This window comes from Falco rusticolus, chromosome 4 (genome assembly GCF_015220075.1).
Source record: "Falco rusticolus isolate bFalRus1 chromosome 4, bFalRus1.pri, whole genome shotgun sequence".
NCBI classification, from domain to species: domain Eukaryota; kingdom Metazoa; phylum Chordata; class Aves; order Falconiformes; family Falconidae; genus Falco; species Falco rusticolus.
In genome coordinates, this window is record NC_051190.1 from 74,300,920 (window position 1) to 74,318,553 (window position 17,634).

Consider the following 17,634-nt stretch of genomic DNA (forward strand, 5'->3'; position numbering starts at 1 on the left):
GGACATAACAGTCTACGCTTTTATTTACTGATCACAACAACCACTGACCCAGGTACAAATCAAATTTGCAATCATAAAGCAAACAATAATTACAAATGCCTCTCAAGAGGGTAAAATGTTCTTGTTTCTAACTTGAAGTGTTTAATTGAAGGCTTTATGATTTTATTTTTTCTCAGTATATTTTTTCTGTCAAGGGGATTTTCTAAAATCAAATTAAGGGGTTCTGGAGAAATCTTGTTTGTAATAATGTGTCATTATTTTTAGAGGTTTAAACTGTGTTTTATATCTGGGGAGGTGAATCACTGTCCTTTAAAAAGAAAATACAGAATAAAATCCTCACTGCAGGATCTCTGCCCCAAAGAGCTTATTATTTTTTACACTGGTTCTAGGGAACAACAGCCTGCCAGTTGTTTTCCTTGAGAGGTCTTCTTTGATTAAAGAAAAAAAATCCTCACTCTGTTAGCAGCTGAGCTCACAAGCAAAGTGGCTGTTTTATCTCCATTATCATGGTAGTTTTACCTCACACCTCTTCCAGTCCAGCATACACTGCCACTGTAATATATTTTGGTCTTACCTGAGTGAATGCCAGCTATATAGTTGTTTCTCTATAACTCAGTGAGGTTTTTCTTGTTCTTTACTTGAAAAGATTTAAAACACCCATGGCCTGGACTGAAATAAAAAGGGATTTCACATACTTAATTCCTTGAAAACTGAGCAAGTGTGTGGGTCTTAAACTAAGTGCTCAAAACAGTTTTTAAAATACTTCTTTTCAAAGAAGATCTTATGTTAGCTGTATCATCACCCTTTGCTGGCTGCAAAGAAGGAAATAAACTAAAAACATTCCTTTAAGGTCTCATCATTCAATTGAGTGGCTTGAAACTGGTTTTGGCTGGGATAGAGTTAATTTTCATTATAGTAACTGGAGCTCCACAGGAGGCTGGGAGGGGACACAGCCCGGACAGCTGACCCCAGCTGAGCAAAGGGATACCCCATACCCTCTGGCACCATGCTCAGCATGTAAAGCTGGGGGAGAAAGAAGGAAGAGGGGGACATTCACAGTGATGGTGTTTGTGTTTCCAAGTAATGGTTACACGCGATGGAGCCCGGCTTTCCTGGAGATGGCTGAACCCCTGCCTGCCCATGGGAAGTGGTGAATGGTTCAACAAGGCTCAGTGCCGGGTCCTGCGCTGGGGGCACAACAGCCCCACACAGTGCTACGGGCTGGGGAAGGGTGGCTGGGAAGTGCCTGGTGGGAAAGGACCTGGGGGGGCTGGTTGACATGTGCCAGCTGCACATGAGCCAGCAGTGTGCCCAGGTGGCCAAGGGGGCCAGCAGCATCCTGGCTGGTGTCAGAAACAGTGTGGCCAGCAGGGCTGGGGGAGTGACTGTCCCCCTGTACTTGCCACTGGTGAGGCTGCACCTCAAATATTGTGTTCAGCTTTGGGCCCCTCACTTCAGGAGAGACCTTGAGGTGCTGGAGCGTGTCCAGAGAAGAGCAGCGAAGCTGGTGAAGGGTCATAAGCACAAGGCTTATGAGGAGTGGCTGAGGGAACTGGTTTTTTTTTTTTAGCCTGGAGAAAAGGAAGCTCAGGGGGGACCTTATTACTCTCTACAGGTGCCTGAAAGGAGATTCTGGTGAGGTGGGTGTTGGTCTCTTCTCCCAGATAACAAGTGACAGGATGAAAGGAAAAGGCCTCAAGTTGTGCCGAGGGAGTTTTAGGTTGGATATTAGGAAAAAAATTTTCACAGAAAGGGTGGTGAAGCATTAGAACAGATTGCTCAGGGAGGTGGTGGAATCACCATCCCTGGAGGTGTTTAAAAAATGCGTAGGTGCAGTGCTTAGGGACATGGTTTAATGGTGGACTTGGTAGTTGTGGGTTAATGGTTGGACTTGATGATCTTAAAGGTCTTCTCCAACCTAAATGATTTTATGATTTTATGAATTCCTTGTTTTGCTTTGCTTGTGTGTGTGGCTTTTACTTGACCTATTAAACTGTCTTTATCTCAGCCTGTGAGTTTTTTATACTTTTACCCCACCGATACTGTCTCCTATCCCACTGTGGGGGGAGTGAGTGGCTGTGTGGTACTTAGTTGCCAGCTGGGTTTAAACCACCGCCGGTGAGTATTTTTTTCCCAATACTAGTGATGCTGAAATATGCAAAAGGCTGTACCAGCGTAAGTATCTATGAGGTTGATGGTTGGTTTGCCTGATTTCTACCCATCTTTTTCACGTTGATAATTTTTAAGAGATGAAAAATTAAGACATTGTTTTAAACAACATCATGAAGCTTTTTTGATTGGTAATGAAATAAGTTTAGAAAAGATGAGAAGAAACATGACATCCCTCTGCATTTCAAGCTGAAAAGCACTTCAGCCTTTACACAGATTACCCAACAGTAACAACACCTTTGTGATCTTTTCACTTTTTTTTAGGGTTCCTCATTGCTGACTTGTACTGTCTTCTCATGCGAACTGTCTTAGAGGCACATATACAATCCCATGTGGCCATCTTCATTCCTCACTGACAACCTGATCGATCTTGTTGACGTGTCAGGGTCACTTCTGGATCCTGCAGCTTCGCCTAACCTGTGCGGTATGGAGACATCCAGGCTGGAGAATCTGTCCTTTCCACATCTCACACTCTCTCCTCATGTCCAAATTCATCCCCTCTGACATCCAGCACTGCAGAAGGACCTCCCACACTCAATCACAGAAACACATATCCAAAATTGAAAATCCATATCCCAAACCACAGGAATCTTTTTCCTCTGCATTCTCCACTACATGTTTTAGAGCTCTGTGCATTCATATGCTGCACTCATGTACCTGCACATGCATCTCCCTCCGCATGGCAGGGTTAAGCAGGACCAGATGCAGTGTTATTCCCTTCCCCCTCATTTGGCCTACCAATTCCTAGCCTACTGCCGCTTTGGAAAGACAGAGCAGGTTTAGCAGAGAGTTAGGATGCAGGTGCTCATAGCAGACAAGTTCATCAGCAAACCTTACTCCTCATATCAGCAAGAAAGACACAGGAGATAAAATTACAGAACTGCTTCCAAACTTCCCCTGGAGTAAGGTGACAGTACTTCTTGGATGGAAAAAAGGGACAGACAAATAACAAATATAGTTTATATTAAGACATACTGGAGGAGAACACCTTTCTTTTTTAAGTACGGGATGCATTTTTTCTTAGGTGGACATTGCAACTGCCCTCCAATACGCAATTCAATTACCGTTAGCTGAAAGGCACTATTTCAAATGGCACTTATGAGCAGCTTTGTTAAATACCAATGCATCTTTAAAAACAATTCATAACACTTTTTGCATCCATAATTCAAGATAACTATTTCAAAGCTCCTAATTTTTTTCAGTCCACCAGTCTGTTTACATGGAAAAAAAATCTTTCTGCTGGTGCATTTGGCAAAGGAATAGGTGTAATGTATTCTGCAGGTTTTAAGAAATCAAGAGATCCAGGATTTGAAAACAGAACAGTAAATCCTTATCTCCTTTATCTGATATGAGATTGCTGAAGCACTAACACACAAGATACTGACTGTTCAGTACACAGTATCCTTCACTAAAAAGAAACATTCAATCTTTTCTTAAACTTTAACTCTTTAACATTGTTTCTAATTTCCTGACGACATTTTCTAGGCAAAGCCCAAATCAAGTCAAGTCCATTTTATTTGATAAAATCAAAATGTGAAATCAAATATGTGAGAACTGACATGTACTGCTCTGTGAAACAGTTTTTTTATTTTATTCCACTATGGCATGATGCTTTTAGGTAATACTCTGGATAACTCTGAAGGATCCTTTTTCAAATGCATTAGTGGCCACCTTTTCACTTTCTGTATTTTTGTGTTTTCAAAGACCCCCAAAAGTTAAGAGTTTTGTACTGAAATTTTGGGCTATAATTATTTCTACATTTGCTTAATTCCCCTGTCATATAATACCTGTTAGTGCAGCATAAGCAGTTTCCCAAGTACATTATAATAAGCCAGCGGAGAGTGGATGGCTTGTCATACACAAGGAGCCACATACAAGATTCATGTGTGAGAACAACCCTGGAGAGTTTGGATAACATGGCCATGTTGCACTTGCCATCTTCACTGGTACATGTAAAGTCACTCCTCCACTTGCTCTGGACAGGGTGAAGACTCCTTTTTCCTGACTGGGCAATGGGAAAAGCAACGGAAAGTATAGCAGCTACCTCTAGCAGCTGTGATCTGTGTAGGGCTATAACTCTACAGACAAAAACCCATATAAACAGTATTTTTTAATATTGGATCTTGGCTTATGAAAATCTTGGTTAAGCTCTAGTGTGCAGGATTGAAATAAAGGTCATGCAGGAGAACAATGAAGGAAATGTTGACTTGTATTCATGCCCTTGCTCTGACCTACAGAGAGCAGGGGCGTTTGACTTGCTGTGTTGCAAGGAGAGAGATCACATCATTTTTAGGAGGAAATTTTACTGAACCACCTGAGCTGCTCCATCTGTGCTAGAAATATCTATGAATAACATGGAGACCTGTATCATGCAGAACATTGAAATGACTCAAAATAACTGGTAACACGCTGATTGTTTAGGCCAGCTACCTCAGCAGATCACAATGTGCAACTTCAGCTGGACCTGCAAGCATCCTATTCCAACTTTTTCCTTTCAGCAGAAAAAGTCTTTTAACTAGCATCTTTGCCTGTAGAAGTAGATTCTCTTTCTTCAAATTTCCTGACACGGGACTGGGACTAAGAGATCTGATCTCATTTTTAGGACCCCATGGCACCATCTTGAGAATGTTTCTCTGTGCCACTTTGATGTCAGTTGTACAAAACTTCCTGTTCACAGAAAAGATCCAAAGTAAATGATTTTTTAATATATTTTTTTTAGCAGTACTATTGAAATTTTGTTTAAATAGGCAGGAAAAAAGCAACTTAATTCTTCCAGTGACTCCTTAGATGTTCCCCGTTGTTTGACATTTGATTGATATTTTCAGTGGACACATTCTCTTTCCAATACTTCCCCTAATAATTACATGAATTCCATGTGTGTGGTCCACATAGATATGTTGCTGACGAATTCATGAACCATGACTGTTACAGAGGAGTAACAAGGAAGTGCACAGGTAAGAATAGTGTTAATTGAACTTTGAGTCACCAGGAATGAAACACTGCCTATATATTCAGAAGCAGTGTGTCTTGTGCAATTCCAATAAATAGAAAACTTGTGCAATGTCCATTTTAACACATTTAACATGCAAACAACTAATGGAATACATGAATGCAGTCTTACATGAAACGGGTGAGATTTTTTACTTTCTTAAAGACACATACAATATATGAGACAGATCGGTACAATAAGTTGTTCTAATGCTAGGCATGAGAGAAGTCTGGATATGCTTTTGAAAATAATTGCAGCATGAATAGAGTTAACTGAAAATGAATAGAAATGTTCCAGAATGTGGATAAGTGAAACACCATTAATTTTCTAGTAATTGGGAAAAACAGTTAGCTATCTTTCCACTTAATATTTATTATAACACGATTTCTTCTTAGAAATGAGCTGAAACATTTCATTGAAGTGCAGCTCCTACTTAGCATCAGCGTGCTTGCAGAATAGAATCATTTGTGGTAGAAAAGATTCCTCTTGGGTCATCTCAGTCCATCAGCCTGAATCATTGGTGGATGGATTTCATTATTCTTAAAATAGCTTTGAATATCTTCAGTGATGGAAATGCTGTAACCTTCACTGGCAGGTTGTTCCATTATGTAACTGTTCCTCTAGTTATAAATTTTCCCTGCTGCATTTTAATCTAGTTGTTAGTATTTCTTGATCAACCTCATTGACTAATGAGAATAACTGGTCCTTATTCTCTTTATAAGTGCTCTGTTAAGAACTTCTCATTGTTTGTCTTCAACTTACTTCTCCCTAGTTTTGCATACCCATTTCTTGTAATCTGTCTCACATATCTGATTATCAATCTTTTCTCATATACATTTGTATACCCTTTTCATCCCTCCCTTTCTGGGGCACGTTTTTACTAAAAGAAAACTGAAAAAGAATTCCTATGGTGACTGCAGTAGTATGGAATTTAGTAACACATCACAAATCATTTAGTCTGGATACGTGGTATATTTAATAAAGGCAGCTCAATGCATGGGACTGGAGAGACTCCTGGGAGTCTGAACCAGACAGTTCTATAGTGTATGGATGGGTAATCCCATTCATAAATTTATCAAGAACCATCTTAAAACCATGTATGTTTCTTGCACTTTTACTCCTACCAAAAAGCTGCTTCATAATTTCTGAAACCGAAAGCTTTTTAATATTTCCATTCCTGGGAGTTTATATCCATTTTTTCTCCTACCAGCATTACCCCATATTTTAAACATATTTTTCCTTCCCACTATCCTCCTTCCTGCATCCCTTCCAAATTCCCTCCTGTTTATCTCCAACACATACCTGCAGACCACCCCTAGCCCCCCACCCCCCATGCCCTGGCTTTAAACTCCACTTGTATTGCAAGCCAGCCTGCCCATTCACCTGGTCATCCTAGCAGCCCTCCTTTGTGTGAATTGCAACCAGATTCAATTTCCCTTGAGTACAGGTAATGAGAGTTGTTTTCCACAGGCCTGATGAGACTGAGCCAGTTCTTGTGCAATGGCAAAAATAAGTCTCTCTCCTGGCAGAAAGACCTCACTTAATGCTTCTTGGGATCACTGCTTCTATTTCACCCCTCTCTCTGCAGTGAGGGTTCACTGTGACCCTCACTCTACATAGTGCAGGTCTTTTGCCCCCTCCATTATTGCTGAAGGATAAGCTTTTCCTTTATTTCAGAAATTCCTGTTATCAGGTCTTGGTGCATGACCTTGGTCTGTGTGCTGCTAAATTCCTTGCTCCACGTATTCCACCTCAGTTCACATATTCTAGTCCCGAAGGACTCTTCATATTTCAGGCATGAGGTTGGGGATGAGCTGGCAGGTGACTGAAGCCTGGTATCTGCTTGCAAAACAATTTACTAATTTTCAGTTCCCTTGTCTTCCTGCAGAGATGTGCTTTACAGCAACAGCTGTGTAGGTAGCCAAGGTTGACCTTGGCTGGTTGTCAGCTGCCCACCAAGCTGCTCTCTCACTCTCCCTCCTCAGCAAGACAGCGGGGAAAAGTAAGGTGGGAAAGCTTGTTAGTCAAGACAAAGACAGGGAGAGTGCTCACCAATTATCCTCAAGGGCAAGACAGACTCAGCTCAGGGGAAGATTAATTTATTGCCAATTAAAAATAGAGATAGTGAGCAATAGAAACAAAACTAAAACCACTGCCTTCCTACTCCCTTTCTTCCCAGGCTCAACTTCACTCCCAGCTCCTCTACCTTCTCCCCACTGAATGATGCAGGTGGATGGGGAATGGGGTTAGTGGTCAGTTCATAACACTCAATCTCTGACACTCCTTCCTTCTCACACTCTTCCCCCCATTCCAACATGAGGTCTTATCCATGGTATACAGTCCTTCATGAACTTCTCCAATGTGGGTCCTCCCCATGGGCTGCAGTTCTTCAAGAACTGCTCTATAGGTGCCCCATGGGCTGCATGTCTTGCCAGAAATCCAGATCCTGTGTGTGCTCCTCTCCACAGGCCACAGCTCCTGCCAAGAGCCTGCTCCAGTATGGGCTCTCCACAGGCTACAGCTTCCTTCAGGACACATCCACCTGCTTAAATGTGGAGTGATGACCTGCCTCACCATGATCGTCACCATGGGCTGTGGAGGAATTTCTTCTCCATTGTCTGGAGCACCTCCTTTCCCTTTTTTTTTCACTGACCTCAGTGACGGCATAGTTGTTTCACTTCTTTCTCACTCCTCTCTCTTACAGCTGCTGAACAGCATTTTTTACCCTTTCTTCAATATGTTATCAATTAGGTGCCACTAGGGTCACTGGCAGGCTCATCTTTGGGCAGTGGTGGGTCTGTTTTGGAGCCAGCTGGAATGGGCTTTGTCCAATACAGGGCAGCTTCTGTCTCTTCTCACAAAGACCACCTCTGCAACCTGCATGGCTATCAAAACCTGGTCATATAAACCAAACGCAGTAGGGAATGCTCCTGTCTTGCAGTGGATCTGTCTACAGCCTTGGGCTGAGGCCCCTGAAGCAAACTGGTCTAACAGCCTTTTTTCCTCCTCTAATTCCCGTGATTGAGGTACATGTTGGGTTGAGCAGTTTGAACAGTATGAGCTTAGTCCCAGCCTGATACATACAAGCCACAGTAGTTTGTGCTGGGCAGCCTGAACACTCTCCATTGTGCTTGCTGGTCTCTAAGAGTTTATTGCAGTTAAGCACAACCATCTTTGAAAGAAGAATAGGTGATTCTGCACTGATTGTGGTTTATGCTGAGGCATGAAGATTGAAAACTTGTACGTCATGTAGCCATCGTTGCTTTCTAGGGGATAAAGTGAGCGAGCAAGCGGTTTTAATACTACATTTGCAACCCTCCAAGAAGGGATAGGTGATGCACAATATCCTTTCCCATACCCTATGCTGCAATGTTGAGTACCCCTTCCCTCGTCCTGGTTTCTGTTTTGATCCCACATGCAGGTGTTTGGAGCATACCTTGGTGGGGTGCCCTGTGTGGGAGGAGGCAATGAACTGCTCTAGACCAGTCACAGATGGTTCCAGATGGCTCCAAAGTGTAAAAACCCCAAACTGGAGCCAGACAGGGGAGCCTGGAGTCGCTCTGCAAGGACATGCTTAAGAAAGGGTGTTAGTTGCTGTGGGAAGAGACACCAGAAGACACCTGTGAAGATGCACAAAAGGAGATGAAAAACACCACATGAGAGAGCACACAGGAGAAAGCACAAGAAGGAGATGTGAGAGGAGGCACAGAAGGACACACAAAAAGGGGATACATGAACAGAAATGTGAGGAAACACTTTCAGAGACACAAAATGGAGAAGATGTGGAAAGGGAGGTTGTTTGGGACATGGCTGAAGATGGAGTCTGGAAGGAGGAGGTACAGCTCTGAGAGGAGTGGGGCTGTGGGCAACCCATGCCAGGACAGGGAGACCTCTGAGGGACTACACCTGTGGATGACCTATACCGGAGCAGGGACACACCTGAGGCACTGTGAGCCATGGGCGAGCTATGCTGGAGCTGAGAGTAGTAACAGGGGAGGAGGAGTGGAGGATAAAAGCAGGAAACAGGGAATGGTAGAAGAAACCGTTATAGATTGACACTGACCTCCTGCGCTGCCTGTCACTCATCAGTGAGACCAGAAAGGACTGAGATAAACGTGGTGAACATGAGGCCAGCAGAGACTAGGAATGGGGAGGAGGGATGCTGGACTGAAGCTGAACCTGGGGAAGGGGCATGAAAGGTGATTTCCTTTGCTGTTTAATTGTTCATGTCCTCTTTGTTTCTCAATAACTGAATCAGTAAGAAAAAGATTACATTATAATATATAAAAAAGATAAAATATTATATATAAATTAGCTGAAATTCCCTAGGTTGAGACTGTTTTGCCTACAATAGCAGGCCTGAGTTGTCAAAGGGTGTAAAGTGCTTTGTGTATCCCATCACATAGAAGGACACACCTGCTCTGTATTTTCTCTGGGGGACCACCCCTTTGCAGTTTTTCTCCTTTCCAGCTCATAAGAACATAAGGCTCAAGAGTATTAGCATGTAATATAGGAGTTACTCATTTGCCTTTGCTTGTTATTTAATCTTTCCATTTTCACTGATAGTGCTGTGCTTAATTAAAGCTCTCCTAAAAGAAGCTCATTGCTGAAAGAGCCTGTAGTTAGAAAAGGCCATATGTTGCTTCTACCATGGCTGACCAAGGTCCTCCGTTGTGTCACCAGAGAAGAGGAAGGCTTGGGGGCATCTGACACTCCATAAAAAGGAAAGGATACCCTGGAGCAATGTGCAGCTGCAGTGTTGTCAACAGTATTAAGTTCAAAGCTTCTTTTGAACAAAGAAACACAGTAAGGAGGATTCCTTCTGGTCATTTCCAGCTACACACTAACTCCCTACTGAAGCAACTGTTCATATATATCCCTGTATCCCTACTCTCCAAGTTTGCTTTTCAGTTTGTAGAGTTTAACAGGACTATATGTGACTTCAGTCTCATTCATGATGTTCCCTAATTGTCAACAAAGTATTTGGAATGATGAAAGGCTGTTTGGATCTCTGGAAGATCACTGCTCTTTATTTCAGAATAAAACCTCCCCGAATAACTGCTGAAATCACACTGAGGTGTTCACAACACTTTTTGGCTCTAAGTTTTTTTTTTAAAATACTCACATTAGCAGATGTACTACATAGGGTGTATTTCAAATTACTTGTTAGCTTCCCAGTAGTGGTTGTGAGTATGAGCTATTGTGTCAGCAGATAAAACTTAGATCAAATGGCAAGACTTCTCTATTCTTTCCTTTCAAAAGGGAACAACACGGTGGTCATTCTTCTGTGAAAAAAATCACATTCTCCTGTGGCTGGGAGATGATTTGGTAGAGCATCGCATTAGCAGAATTCATCATGACCAGCTGTGCTGGGGCTGAACAAAAGGCAAGTCATTTACAGAATAGCTGTGCAGCATTTTTGGTACCCAGCTCACGGCTTGGAAGGACCTCTTTAAAACAATGTGCAGGCTGGCTTTTGCCTCCTGCATCATAGAGCTGTGCGGTGTGTTTCTTATTTGTAGTTAAAAACCTGGGGGTCAAATATCCTGCTCTCACTCTAGACATGTCCCCACAGCACTGAACCCATTACAGGGTGGACAATCAACTGGAAAAGACTATTACCAAAAAGACTTGCATAAAAGTATAGTCTGTATTGAAACTATTATTTCTTAGTTTCTTAGAAACGCTCTTTTGTTAATATACTACATGAAGTAAAACATCCTGCATGCCATATTTTATTTGAGCTTTCTAAATAGGTGGGGGAATCAGATGAAACATGGTTTTCAGCCTAGTTTTTGAGTTTAGCATCATCTTCTCTTACTCTGTCTTTCCAAGTGTTGCAGCCTTATTCTGAATATGTGAAGGCTCAAATAGTTTGTGTAACTGGAGATGTTGCTGGGCCGCAGACTCGCTCCAGCGCTCAGGCAGTGGCATTTGCTATGGAATTCTTATACAAGTGAGATCCCCAAATTACTGTCTAAGCAGCCGAGTTCATGAGAAGTTCACAATTTATGTGTGCTGTGGGAAGGGGGATGCTGATTGTTGGTTTATGTTAGTTATAAACAATTTCTGGGGTCTTGTAAATGTAATGTATTTGAGGAATCAGTTTTATTACTACTGAGAAAAACCCTATCCTTATTATCAGTCTGCAAATCATTGTAGAAAAGTAGCCTGGCAAAACTGGCTGACTGAACTTATCCAATTAACCCCAGAATATTTTATTCCTTCATTGTACTCTGCTATTGCATCTGACAGTTTTGCTGCTGCTCTGATCTAATTAAGGATTTTTGGCAAGCATCACACTGTTATAAATTTTGAAAATGTGAACCAAACCTGGCTCACAGCATTTGCTTCAAATCAAGAGGAGAGCTGAACTTTCATTTACTTCTTGAACTGACAGATGAGTTTTCATGAGAAATGTTGATTTCTGCTTAGCTTGTATATAAATATATAGTTATTTATGCATACACACATCTAATGTGATCATGGAAGAGTAAATGTATATAAATACTTGTTCCTTCCTCAGAGTATTTTCTGGTTTTATTAATGGGAAAGAGACTTCACGGTGAAAATAAAAACAACTAGCAGATCTGGCTTTCAAAGTTGTGTGTGTCAGAACACGACGCTTCAGTCTTTCACTTGGCAAACTGGGGGTTTATGACTGAGCTGTGTGAAGCCAACCAGTTTTTCTGGGTCAGAGGACAGCAGGCATGAGAAGTGAAGTGTTCATCCCTTCTCTGAGAAAATCAGGTAAAAATGAAACTTTTAACCTATTCTGGGCTGCTTCTCTAATCTTATCTGGTATTGGCAAGTGCAGTGGTCTCACAGATCTAGAGGTTTTCCTATGATATGCTCTTCTCATCTCTATGCATTCTAGAAAGAAATCTTAAACCTGCATGCTAGATTGTGCCCCGAATGTGGCAGATCCTCTGGGTGCCTCTTCTACAACCCTGTTCCTTCTTTGACTCCTATAGCTCATCCATCAACAGCTGGAAGAGAGTCAGGTATTGCTTAAGATACTTTTTGGAGCAAGGTGGATCCCTGCCCCACCCCCTGCCGCAAACCCCACACAGGCTCCAGGATGATGGCAGAAGGGTCCCCATGCTGCTGCTCCAGAGCACAAGTCCGACCCAGCGCGGTGGGCATCTCTCCCCAGCACCTGTGGGCCCCACACAGCTCCTCCACCTGCTGGATCCCACCCTGGGACTGCAGTGCTTGCCTGGCGTTGGGCAGATGAGTCCTGGAAACCCCTGGCTCCATGTGTCTCACAGCTCTATGGGGACTTTGAGCAGGTGGGCCAGAAGCATCGCACAGCTGTGATAGAGATGTATAGCCAGGTCTTTAACATGCACGCTGGCCCCAGCTGCAGTCTGAGACTAGCTGGCATCCGGCAGGTCTTTGATGGCTGGCTTTGGCTTTGGCAGAAAACCAGGCTCCTTATCTTCCTTTTATCCTGAAATTCGTTTGAGGCAGAAACCATTAGTTTGTGTGATACAGCACCAACATGTTGTTAAGGTTTATCAAATGCTGAAGTTATTCCTCTGTAAGTATTTAACTGTCACTGTGTTCTAGAAATATATTAGTAAGCTACTCAGTGAAGCTGTTAGTAATGACTATTGTGTAATAAAGACTGTGAGTATGTTCAGGTTACCTCTTCGCTTCTCTGGTTTTAGTTATTACGTAGAAACTTGAGTTACTCTACTTCTCATGCCTGGCTGCACAAATCGATGGCTATGAAAGATTTACCTACCAATCACAGCTATGTGGAAAACACGCCCCTGTTGTTTTCCTCGATCCCAGTCCCTAAGACACCACAGAGGAAAGGCTGATCTGCTGTGTGTGGTTTAGGAAAGAGCTGAGCCATGCAGCTGGGCAGTCCCTAGTACCAGCCCAGAGCCTCCACAGGTAGTTATACAATTGTTCACTAAGTAAAAGACTTTGATCTTTGTAGTAAGTATATTTAATAAGCTACTGCTCCTACATGAAAATGCATCCATTATTTTGACAGAAAGAGGAGACTCCCCTGAGATACTCAGTGTCTGTTTCAGTGGGAAACATGCATTTGTGAATCCCTCTAAAACAATTAAGTAGCTGGTGAAAAGTTGAATCTCCTGCCATGAGGGGAAAGTCACAAACAAGAGGACATATTTTTGTTGAGTAATTGCCACAGAGCTGTTACTGATGGTGTTAATGAGAATGGATTGTGCTAATGTACAATAACGTACAATAATTTTTTGTTGTCAGCAGCGTGGAGGTGTTTTTTCCCAAATTTCAGAGTGATACCAGCTTCTAATTAGTAGTGAACTCAGAGAAAACCTCCAGAAGTTTGCCACCACCAAGAAAGATAAACGCTGTTAATTACATATTCCAAAGCACTTAGTATTAATTTAACACTAGTCTCTTATGAGGGTTATAGAAGCTTTACCAATGATTTCAGTGGAAGAAGGTTAGAGCCAACAGTAAATGTTAAAAGAATATAATTATAAGCTAGTTTTCTGAAAGACATTGTTTCTAAACAAGAAACAAAGATGACTTCAAGCACATCTGCACAAGCTGACTTTTCTAATTGCTGTATTCTGTTAGAAGGCTATTTCATTTTTACAAATAATCCACTCCATCATAAGGAGCCACTTACTTTTTAATACATGTGTTTTCTTAAATGTCTCCAATTACCTATATTCTGAACAAGCAAAACAAATTAATTTTAGGGCTGAGTTGTTCTCATTGTTAGTATAAAAATACATTTCAAGTTTAGTGCTTCTTGGAATATCCACATCTGTAATCAGTATTTGAGGTGCTCCATCTTAGTGCTTAGAAAGCAACTTATTTTTATATCTGTGAAAAGATAATCAGATATTACATTTGAAGTGAAAAAATAGAGAACAGACAGATTAGGTTATGGCAACCTTTTCTCCATCTGCTTTCATCTGAAGTTTGCTAGACCTGCTAGTGAACTTTCCTTCATTGTATAAATAGCTGTTAACTTAAAAACTGCAGATTCTCTGCCATGACACCTTCCTTTATGGTTAGTAGTAATAGTTACAGTTATCTTTATGAAGCGATGGTTTAAACTGGGGAAGGTGAGTAGGTTTCCTCATAAGCTGGATATTGAGAGACTGCACTGTGCAGCAGCTGTTTCATTACAAACACAAAGGCTAGGGTTAGATTAGCAGAGTTCATTAGACTTTGTTGGTCTATGTGGAGCAAGCCTCAGATTTAGGACAAAGATACGGTGTGAGTAGCAACATTGTTCTCCTCATCAGTCAGAAGAGTTGTCAGACAGAAGTACTGTTCATTGGTGAAAAGCAAAATACGGTATTGAGTCTGTATGGGAGGAGTGGCTGATTCTGCAGAGCGTTGTCCTGCCGTCCAGAGGGACCTCGATGGGCAAAGTCCTGCACCTGGCGGGGAAAAAACCCAGATACTGATATATGCTGGGCACCACACATCTGGAAAGCAGCTTGGCATAAAAAGATCTAGGGGTCTTGGTGGACAACAAGTTGAACCCAGGCCAGCAGTGTGTCCTTGCAGCTAAGGCGGTAAATGATATCCTTGGCTGCAGTTAGTCAAGTATTGCCAGCAGGTCCTTCCGCTCCCTCTGGTTAGCACCGGTGAGGGCACACTGGAGTACTGTGTCCAGTTCTGGGGTCCCAGTACAAGTGAGACATGAGCATACTGGAGAGAGTCCAATGAAGGTCCACAAAGATGGACTGGATCACATCTCCTATGAGGAAAGGCTGAGAGAGCTCGGAGTGTTCAGCCTGGAGAAGAGAAGGCTCAGGGTGATCTTATTAATGTGTATAAACTCCTGAAGGGAGGGTGCAAAGAGCATGGAGCCAGGTTCTTTTCAGTGATGCCCAGTGACAGGATCAGAAACAACACACACAAACAGAAACACAGGAGATTCTGTCCAAACATCAGGAAACACTTTTTTTTACTGTGAGGGTGAGGGAACACTGGCACAGGTTGCCCAGGGTAGTTGTGGAGACTCCATCCTTGGAGATATTAAAAATCTGTCTGGAGATGGTCCTGGGCAACTGTCTCTAAGTGGTTTTGCTTGAGCAGAGGGGGTTGGACCGGGGGACTGCCAAAGGGCCCTTCCAAGCTCAACTATTCTGTGAAGATGATGGTGAAGGATTTCACACAAGACATGTCAGCCATTCCCTGGGCCCAAGAAGTTGGAAAGTGGCTGTGGAGATCCTCAGTCATCCCACACAAGCAGTAATCATGCTACGTTAGTCCTAGTGCTCAGGGGAGACTGTAGGGTATTTTGAAGCAAGTGTCATGGCTTGAGACTTATACTGAAAACACAATGGGAGATGTTATATTGAGGAGAAAAAGCTAATCCCCTTTACCCGACTGGAAGATATCACACCTACCCAGTGCTCCTGCAAGCATGAGGTCTAGTCCTGCATTACATGCACAGGTAGGATTCACCTCTGCTAATGTTAATCACCTCTACACAAAGCACCGCTTTTGAGCTGGACATCAAGGTTCCTCCTGTAATCAAAGGAGAGATATAAATTCACCCAGAAAGCCATTGATCTGCCCTCAGAGGGGTGTTTGAGACATGTAGGATAGATGGGGCTCTGGTATTGACTATTGTATTCGACATTTAGGGCAGGTAAGCTGGATGGTACTCTCAAAGTCTCCAGCCAGCAATGTCTGTCCTTTGCTTCTCAAGTGGGCAGGTACAGCTGTGTCTTTGGCAGCCTTACAACACCTTACACAAATTACTTCCAGTTCAGTACTGCTTACCATTTTAAGACACTTGAAGAGTCTTTTGCAGATATGTCACTGTTTTTTGTAAACTTTTTTTCTAAACAAAACTCATGATTACGGAGCAAAACATTTATAGATGGATAAATACACAAACTGTTCAGTTTCAAGCTGTGTAAATCATCTTGGCTTCAGTTAAGTTTATTCCATCTGCTTTTATCATCTGTTGTTACAATAATTTATAATTCCCTCATAATATTAAAATGTCAGTGAATCAAAAAAAGAAACACATCTACGGACCTCTAGCAGCTAATGGTATTGCATTCAGCAAGTGAACAAAGTCATATAATTAATCATATTTCATCACTATAGATACTTGTAATTGTGTAATTAATGTGTATTTGCATAATCACATAATTAGATCTTTATGATTCATGCTTTATGATGATCTGGATGCACAAATTTCTATCTCAGAATCGTAACCATTTGCAAAGCTGTTATCGTCATTTCTTTTTTCTCATTGAAGAAATATGAAGACCCAATGAACGATCTGGTCTTGTTATCTCACGCTTGTTCTGTGACTTATCCACAGAAACAGCTTTCCATGCTTACTAGTTACTTACAAAGAAGTTTCTAACCATACAAAATTTATCAAATATTTGAGTGGACATATCTATTATTTAGATTAGGAAAACATATAATGTAATTTCACAGAGTTTCACAATTTTTATTAACCAGCTTATCTGTTTTCAGTCTTTTTCAATAATTGAAGAGAGGATTTTCTTTGTAGATCAAGTTTATGGGAAAGTAAAGTATTTTGAATCTACAGACTTCTGTCCTGCTCGGTAAAAATGATTTTTCATTAACTTACTGAGGGCTTTTTATTGAATCTAACATTCAATTCACAGTGCTTAATTACATCTCATTCCAGACAAGATGAGCTAATCTGGGCAGCTGGGTGGTATGCAGATAAAAGTAACCACCTCAAAATGTCTTTTTTTGTCAGGATTCAACCTGAAAAAATGTACTTTTAAAGCACTGTTTAGAAGAGGCAAAACGTGATCAGCTTTTAGGGACATTTTATACAGCTGTTAACATTTGTATTTATAAATAATCCAAGTTTCTAAGTAAAATAAAATAAGCCTGACATGAATCACTATTATGATCACTACTTCATTCCTCAACAGCTTAGACCAAGCAAAGATCTATGCAGACCCATGTGGTGACTGTGAATGATGACCATGCAGTCAGGAGCACTAAGGATGACAGTACCTCTATGCATTTAAAAGGCTGACATTATGTATTAATGACAAATCTCTTCTAAACTGCAAAGGAATATAAACAAAGTCAGAGCTGGACTTGGATATTAACACCTGCCTCTCTGTGCTTGGCTCCAACGTCCATGCGCCTCAGAGGGAGATTTTATTCCATCAGCCAGGAACCACACAGACTGACCCCTTTACCTTATGGATTTGAACATCAATTTCATTCTCTCCCACTCTACTTTTGAAGGTCTTGTGAGTTTTGTTTCAAATGCTCTTCAGAGATTTTGGTTTATTTGCACTCAGAGGCTTCATTTTCAACCTGATACATGGTCGATGTCAATGGTATTTATACCCCTTGTTTGCTAAGACCATGGCGCAACAGCAGAGGACATGTGACAGCAATAGGCTGTCCCTACCCTCAGCTGTGCATAACACCAAAAAGAGCCAAACCCAATGAGCTTCAAAAGCTGCAACAATGATTTGAAGGATTTA